General features: G+C 33.7%; 1 protein-coding gene across 1 annotated transcript in view; it reads right to left on the bottom strand.

The window, feature by feature from the left end:
• Positions 1-3,151, bottom strand: part of LOC118745680 — a 40,081-nt gene extending 36,930 nt beyond the window's left edge. Inside the window, exon 1 of the mRNA XM_036479257.1 lies at positions 2,949-3,151. The gene's annotated coding sequence lies outside the window, so the exon portion shown is untranslated. The remainder of the gene's footprint in view (positions 1-2,948) is intronic.
• Positions 3,152-8,741: the final 5,590 nt, after the last annotated feature.

Below are 8,741 nucleotides of genomic sequence, written 5' to 3'. Positions count from 1 at the left end.
AACTCCATAAGCATGTGCAAAACTTTTGCACTTGCTTATGGAGTTCAGCCTGCGCTGCTCATCACTGGTCTAGATGGATCGCCATATATTTATCCAGATTCTGGATGAAAAACAAATACTTTTCAGTTGGAGTTTTACAAATACTTTTTAGAGTGTATCTTAATTTCAAAAAGGTGATAAAATAATAAATCCCAAACCACCCCGTTGTAAAATCCTAGATCCGGCACTAGTTGTTTCACAAATTAGCAGAATTAAGATTAAAAAAGTAAAGAAAACAATTAGTGTTGATAAAAGGCTTGTTTAACTTTGAAAGACGTTTATTTTTTTACTCATTTTCTGATGATTTAAATTTTTTTAAATTTTGTATTTTGGATATCTCGTGGAACTTCAAATGTTTCCATTTACTTTTGCCATTTCCTTTTTCTGCTCAGCGATCAACAAAAAATTAAAGCTGATGCCAGATGAAACGCTTATAAGTTATAAATGCCACGCAAAGCCACAAAGTTTTATCTGGCATCAGCTTAAGGTTTTTTCCTGAGCGGCGCCGCTTATTCGTTCATTGTGTGGCCAAAGTCTTAAAGTGCTTTGCAGCAGCAGGAATAGGGTATTTTTTTTTTTTGTAATCAATGCAAGACAATTTTTATTTTTTCAATAACTGCGAATAAAATTCCGGAATAGATTTAAGCACTATTACGAAAAATAACTTATTGTGAGTTCTAAACTTTTCAAAGAAAGGCATAAGCCTGGGCGCTTGATAACGGAAGAGTGGCTCTAATGTATTATTAATGTATTAATCCGGCACCAAATTGTAGTAATGCCAGTTGCTTCTTCACATTGAATTCCGTTAAGACTGGGTAGAATTTTTTGAAAATTTGGTGAGTATATCTTTCGATTTGATTTTTTTATTGCCGTTCTTAAAATGAGCACCGGATGTGTATGTATGGACGCATATATGTTAAGTACCTACAGTGACGAGCAAAATTGTAACATGATGTAACACTTTTTATTTCAGCCACCGCTATCTTTCAAAGTTCTAACGACTTTCATACTTTTGTTGTATATTCTAATTGGTACACCCCTACTCCCACTCTCATAACGATTTGAGGTCAATCCAACAACAATAAAAAAACCTGGAGACAAAAATGTAAATTAAGGCAGATGTTACAGTTTTGCACACACTCTCAGTTTTGCATTTTACAGTTATCTTTTGCTTAGTTGGAAGTCAGATGACTTTTTTCTGTATTGTAATTTATTCAAGAAGTGATCACCAATAAATAATATGGTTAATCAGGAAACATAAATGTAAATAATAGATTTACTGCGGAAAGGCGGGACCGCAGGGAAAGTGGCAAAAAATTGCGAAGTTTGACATGAAAATGTTAAGACTGAGAAAAAATATAGCCTAAAGTGTTACTAAGGACAAAGGAAGTCTGTCAAAATATATTACAGTCCGATATCTTGTGAACTTAGTAGCAAGTAGCGCTGCAGCCACTACTACAGAAGCGCTTAAGGTATTAAAATTGAATGCAAATCAGTAGACAGTGAGGCGAAAAATTGCCAAATTGAGCGCAATGGATCATAAAAGAAGAAAAAAGCAAATTTGATCAAAATACATGTGCGAGTGTGGCAGCGTTTTGCTGCATCGCACGAAAACCGGACCGTTGCCTATTGGGATATGTTAGGCCTTACAAAATGCAATAAAGAACACATTTTTAAGATTTAATTGAGGGTTATTTGGACTAACAAGACTTAATTAATCGCTTTCAATCAGATAGCCGGGCATGGTATTGAATCAAAGACCCAAATTAAGCCTAAGCGCATCATGTACTGCAAACTGTGAATCACAGTGATAGGATCTTAATTGCTTGGGGTTGTATTTCAAAAATTTTGTTGGTCCGTTAGTACGCATTATGTGCAACGAACAGTATCTGTTCATATTTCAACAAAATTTGAACTATGTAGTCGAAAAAATTAGAGTTTCTGCTGAAAAATCAACCAAAACGCACTGCACATGTTCGCAAAGACTGGAACAAAAGAAAAAATTTGCCAATTTGAAATGACCTCCACAATCCGAGGACATGAATCTCATCGAGAATTTGCGAAATCAGCTAAAAGCGGAGCTTACTAAATATCCAAGTCCGTCCAATGGAGTACATGAGCTGTGAAAGCAAACCAAGGATATATGGGAGGCTATACCTCCAGAACTTTTACAGAGATACACATTAGGTATGCCAAATTGCAACCAGGAACTAAAAATAGCAAAAGAATACTGAACATTGTGTTAATAATCCTTTTTTTTTGTGAAAATTGTCAAAAAGTTGTTAAAAATATATGAGTGCAAAACTGTAACATTTGCCTTAATTTACGTTTTTGTCTGCTGGTTTTGTTAATGTTGTTGAATTGACTTCAAATCGTTATGACAGAGGAAGCAAAGATGTACCAATAAAAATATACAACAACAGTATGAATGTCGTTAGAACTTGGAAAGATAGCGACGGCTGAAATAAAAAGTGTTACTCCATGTTACAGTTTTGCTCGTCACTGTAGGTACAACTATACCTGCATCATTTTTTAATCACTTGCACATTCATGTGAATTTAAATGCGGAAATAGGTATTTATTTTAACTTAAGCAGCATTAAGATTCGTTTTAAAGCTTTCGTAAACCCTCAGAATTTATTTTCACTATTTCATTTAATTTTTCGGTCTCTTCGTTTTTCCACTCACAGTTTCAAAACTTTTGATTTTGTTTTCCCATACACTGCTGTTCAATGTTTCAAACACTTAATACTTTTATATAGTCACTTTTTCATTCAATTTTATTTATTTAACGTATGCATGTATATTATTTTTCATAAGTAAAGTCATAAAATAAAAGCGATTTTCAAAATCATTTCTTAAGCGATGTTATATGTATATTGACTCCGATCGAATAAAACAATACATTACTGTAAATAATTTGCGGAGCTGCGTTCTCAGTTTCGCTAAATTTCAAACCAATTTGCGCACACTCAGGTGATCGATTGATTGTCTACTACGAAATAGTAAACGATGCCTCCACACATGACTATTATCTTTAACGCCTGCATCTACATACATATGTACAAAATGTATGAAAGGACTTCCTCCTATGTGATACACCGTTTAAACAAACAAACACGCAGCCTTTGTAGATGCCTAAAAGGACAATATGTACAATAAAAATCGTAATTGTCATGAAAACACGGAATTCTGTAGGTACATACTAGAGGTTTATGCCGACAGGCTTTACGGCGGCGGCGTGGTCAACTTCAAAAATAATCGACGTGGCGTCGACGCCGGCGCGTCTGGAAACGCCGGCGCTACTGCCCATAAGGTAGATTCCAAAGAGCCATGAGGCTACTTATCATGTAATCTCGTCAGCGTTGGGCATTCGTCATACCAATGCTATTTAATTCATTGTGAATTACAGCGAAACCCGCTTAAGTACCTAACCCGTATAAGGAACCAAAATTTTTGGGCACCGTGAATATTTTAATGTAATGTAAAGATAATCGCTCTCTTAAGTACCTCCCCGCTTATTTACCCAACCCGCCTAAGTACCTAATTTTTTTGTATTCCAGTTACCATTTTACTTATAATTTTCCCTTTTTAAGTGCTCCCGCAACATCCTCGGCAAACAAATTCCAAAATACCAACGGTAATTTTTAGCTACTTGAAACCTGCACATTATTACACTAAAATTGAATGGGCTATAAACACTTCTGAGAAAAAAGTTTGAAATTTTGATGATTTTTTTTTTCAGTGTTCTACAAAATTTTAAGCTTAGGTTTCAGGGCTGTTTGCAGCTCTCAAGAAAAATCGCAAGAAATATTGCCTGCCAACAAGAATTGAAAAATCTTAAAAATTAATAAATAAATATAAGTGGCGAATAACATCATTTTGAATTTGGTCCGAAATGATAGATATGTCTACCACTGTCTGTATGTATAAATATGTATAATCAATGACTTTAAAAAATTTAAGGTTTTGTTTATGTGTTTAAATAATGCTACTATCTTGGTTTCGAACTACGTATACTTCATTAAATGCTCATGTTTTATTCGAGGATTTATCTATGTAAGTTAACAAGAAGATGTAACTACATCAATAATTATAATCGCTTAAGTGCCCCCATCGAGGTACTTAAGCGGGTTCTTTTAAGTACCCAACCCGCCTAAGTACCTCAAAAAGGTGACATTTTTCGTTAGGTACTTAAGCGGGTTTTACTGTAGTTTTAAATTTAAATATTATTACCCCCTACTTGAATTAAAATGTTGAGTGCCGGGCGCTGATTGATAGACGAACAGAAGAAGGTCTGAGGTATTACATACATATACGGTTCCGTATGTTATCTACAGATCCGTATGTACTATTTAAATTTAAAGAGACGAAAAAATTTTAAAAAGTTTAAGTTATTGGAGTAATTTATGTCGCTATTAATAAATTTTTGTAATAATCTTATCTACCGTTATGTTAACCTACGGAGTTCTTACTATTTTTTGCGGGTTATAGATTAAAAACAAGGTTGGTCTACTTTTTTTCAACAGTTAGACCCATCAACTCCCACCAGAACGGGTCTTTTCGACTCTGTTTAAAAAACGGCTTATAGAGGATAGCCGAATGTAATGAAAAATGATACCAATTTTTAACAAAAAGGAGGAACCTTGACCCTGTGTAGAAAACATTGCGATGCGATGGAGCCAAACCTTCCTGGGGTTTGACCGCCACTTAAGAATGCTAACGTAATTTTCACACAGCCACCTACTAGTACTAGGCTAGTACTTATGTATATACGTCGGTGAGACCCCAGAATAAAATAACTTACGAATGTAAAAATTTGCAAAGAAAGGTTTTGCTATTTATTAAAACCCTGTTTAAAAAATATTTAACTCTTTATTAAAGAAAATCAACTGTTTGTTCTATATTCAAGAATTGAGGAGTTAGATGCAAAAAGGGCACTTCTGTTAAAACTGCTTTCTGAGATATTAGCGTTAAAGTTTTTGATGTGTTATAACTTTCTTGTTGTTATGGTATATAAAAAAAATAGTATTGTTATAGTACCGAAAAAAATTGGCTACGAGTGCTCGACCCTAACTTAACTGTAATAAACGCCTTCGATCGAAAAACGTGTTTCCTACGTTTTTTTTTGAGTTACGCCTTTTTTGAAAAATAAAGGAGATCATAATCTCATTCAGTGTCCCAAATTGGGTAAAAAACTCCTTTAAAAATGTAATCTTCATTTCGTAAAATAGCGTTATTTATTCGAGTAGTACGATATATTGCAATGTGCATACACCATGAAAATGTTGTACAAAATCCTTAGGCGCCGAACACCGTTGCCGGCGCGCCGATATTTTCGTAACTCGGCGGCGGCGCGTGAGGAATGGCAAAAAACGGCGGCGGCGTGGTTCCGCGGCGTAAACCTCTAGTACACCCATATGTATGTACTATTTATGTGTGTGTCAAAACAAAGTACACAAACGCTGCAATGGCACCCAGTAATACGCAAACACAAACAATAACATCAACAATTAGCGCAGCTCGAATGTAAATACCAATCAGTTGGCCAGCAACCGACTAACCAAGTTTTCAGCCAACCCTCAAGAACGGTTTACGCGGTTAGAGAGCCCAAGTATTAACAAGTTTCTGTTAATGACCTATCAACGCAGAGCAGCACACTCATCAGTATACAAATGAGAAAGGCGCGATGCTCTGATTGGCAAATGGCACACCAAAGAGCAATGGCGTCTCTTTCGCACCTCAAACAACTCCATTCATACTTACATAATGAATGTATTATTGCGTTCACAGATGGTTGCCACTTCCTTCTTTTTTTGTGTACCAAAATGTACAAATATGTATATGCTTTAGCTATAGATTTCATCATTCAAGTATTTTACAAAAACACAAATATTTTTAATATATGTACCAGTGATGCCAACCGGGAGAGAATTCCCAGATTTTGGTGGGATTTGAATTGGTCGGGGGAGTCGAGGAATGGCTTTAAATCTTGGGGGAATTCAATATACAAATGATTTGTATTAGAATATTCCCATTGAGAATAAACTTACAACTTGTAATAACAATCCCTAACTTCGGTGTTACGGAAACAACGTAATTTCCTAATGCAAAATGGTGGTGTTATTAAAGAAATTCGAAACCGTGCATAGTGACATTTTTCACTTTTGTACGTTTCCGTTTGACACTGAGGGCTCAAGCCCCCAAACTTCCAAATTTGTTCTTATATATTCAAAAATAGTAGATACCAAAAAATGGTAGCTTAATAGTTTCGGTCCCCCGTAACTTTCAAGTTTTTTCCTATGTATATACTATATCTTATTATATTAAACGGGCAATTCTTGTATATATATATATATATATATATATCCATAGGGTTCTCGGAAACGGCTCTAACGATTTTGATGAAATTTTGTACACAGATAATGTTTTGGATTCTAAGGTTATCTAAATAGGAATTATTTCCGAGAAGACTCGTATAAGGTTGCCACCTATTCGAAATTAGTTACAAATTGATTAAAACATCATAATATGGGTATCACATGGTACGTATTTTAAAGATCTTTAATTCAAAAATATTTTTAATAAGGTTGCCACCTATTTTGAATCGAATATTTATTTAATTTTTTGTTTAGAAAAAAAGGTAAATTATTACTATTCATCAGAGCTGGGTAAATGCAATTACATTACAATTACAATTACATTCCTCAGTAATTGTAATTAGGATTCCATTCCTTTAGTTCACTGCAAAGGAATCGATTACTTTTTCAATTCCTTGAAGTAATTTCAAATGGAATTGTTTTTTTCTTTAATTCCATTACAAGGAATTTCATATTGTAATTGGAATAAATTACGTGCTAGTAATGTAATTTCTTTTATTTCAATTCCTTTCAAAGGAATTGAAAATGTAATTTTTTTTCCAATTCCTTTGAAAGGAATTGAAAATGTAATTGATTTTTTTCCAATTCCATTCCTCAAAGTAATTTAAAAAGTAATCGAAAAATTTATAAAAAAAAATTTTTTTACTGTTGAATTGCAATAGCTTTGTTAAATTTCCTGCTAGTATTTCATACGAAAAATTATTGCACTTTCACTTAACCCTTGCAAACTTGTTTATTTATCCATCGATTTTCATCGGTAGTAGTGTTTTAACCCGCAAAACAAGCAGAGTTTGGCAAGTCTGTACTAATATATATTTTGAAAGGCGTTTTTTTCTGTTCGCAAAGCTCGAGAAAGTCCGTACCGATTTTTTTGAAATTTCGGAATCTACTGCAGGCTTTCCAAGGATGGTTATAGCTAAAAAAAGTTTCGATATAGAAAGGGGGCGTGGCACCTCCCATACAAACCAAATTTTTCAAACTGCATATATTTGTGGTAGAGGACTAGAACTGGGTATGGTGATATCTATATACATATATAAGACCAATTCCATACTCATGGAGAAAAATTTGCATGGAGAATGGCGTGTGGCACCTCCCATATAAACCGAACTTTTCATATTGCATATTTCTGGAAGTGTTCATGGTAGACTGTAAGCCTTTTTAAAACTCTTTAGTTTGACACCCACATGTCAACATTGCATTTACTTTATCAATTTAACTGAGTTACAATTTCCAAATAGGTGGCAGCCCCTCAAAAATATTTCCAACAGTTATCTTTCTCAAACCTTTTTAATTTGATACCCATATTGTAATATTTTATTTATTTTATCAATGTAATTTAGTTAAATTTTCAAACAGATGGCAACCCTCCTCAAACATATTTTCGGCAGTAAGCCTTCTTAAAACTCTTTAGTTTGACACCCACATGGCAATATTTATTTATTTTTAACAATTTGACTGAGTTTAAATTTTCAAATAGGAGGCCACCCTCGTCAAAAATACTTCCAGCAGTTATCTTTCTTAAACCTCTTTAACTTAATACCCATATTGTAATAATTCATTGCTTTTAAATTAATTAAATTTTAAAATAGGTGGTAACCCACCAAATTTTTGCGATATCATTGGTTCTGGTATTATACCGAATAATAAAAAAAATATTATTCAAATCGGTTCAGCCGTTCTCGGGTTTTGATGACCGTGACATACGAACACAACATTTATATATATATATAGATATACATATAAGATGTCCAATGTGTGCTTTCGATTTTAATCTTTGACCACAACAAAAATTCCACATTGTATATTCGTGAATGAACTTTCAGTTTCTCGATTACTTTTACAATTCCTTTGAGTAATTGGAAAAACTAAAGTACTCTTGCAATTCCAGGTAATGGAATTGAAAAAAAATCAATTACATTTTCAATTCCTTTCAAAGGAATTGGAAAAAAAATTACATTACTAGCACGTAATTTATTCCAATTACAATATGAAATTCCTTGTAATGGAATTAAAGAAAAACCCAATTACATTTGAAATTACTTCAAGGAATTGAAAAAGTAATCGATTCCTTTGCTGTGGACTGAAGGAATTGATTCCTAATTACAATTCCTTGTAATCTGTAATTGGGAGTAATTTAATTCCTAAAGGAATCATTACGACCCAGCTCTGCTATTCATGGGTACCAAGAGAAGGTTCTTAAACAATGCTTTCCCTATATACAAAATGTTATCTATTAGGATAATAGTGTAAGGTTGTCACTTATTTTCGATTCTACACAATTTATCTAAAACATCGCAATATGGATATCAAATGAAAGGTA

This window comes from Rhagoletis pomonella, unplaced genomic scaffold (assembly GCF_013731165.1).
Source record: "Rhagoletis pomonella isolate Grant_MI unplaced genomic scaffold, Rhpom_1.0 Rhpom_scaffold_00009, whole genome shotgun sequence".
Taxonomy (NCBI): domain Eukaryota; kingdom Metazoa; phylum Arthropoda; class Insecta; order Diptera; family Tephritidae; genus Rhagoletis; species Rhagoletis pomonella.
The sequence above is the reverse complement of the archived record's forward strand: the minus strand, read 5'-3'. Positions and strand labels throughout refer to the sequence as shown.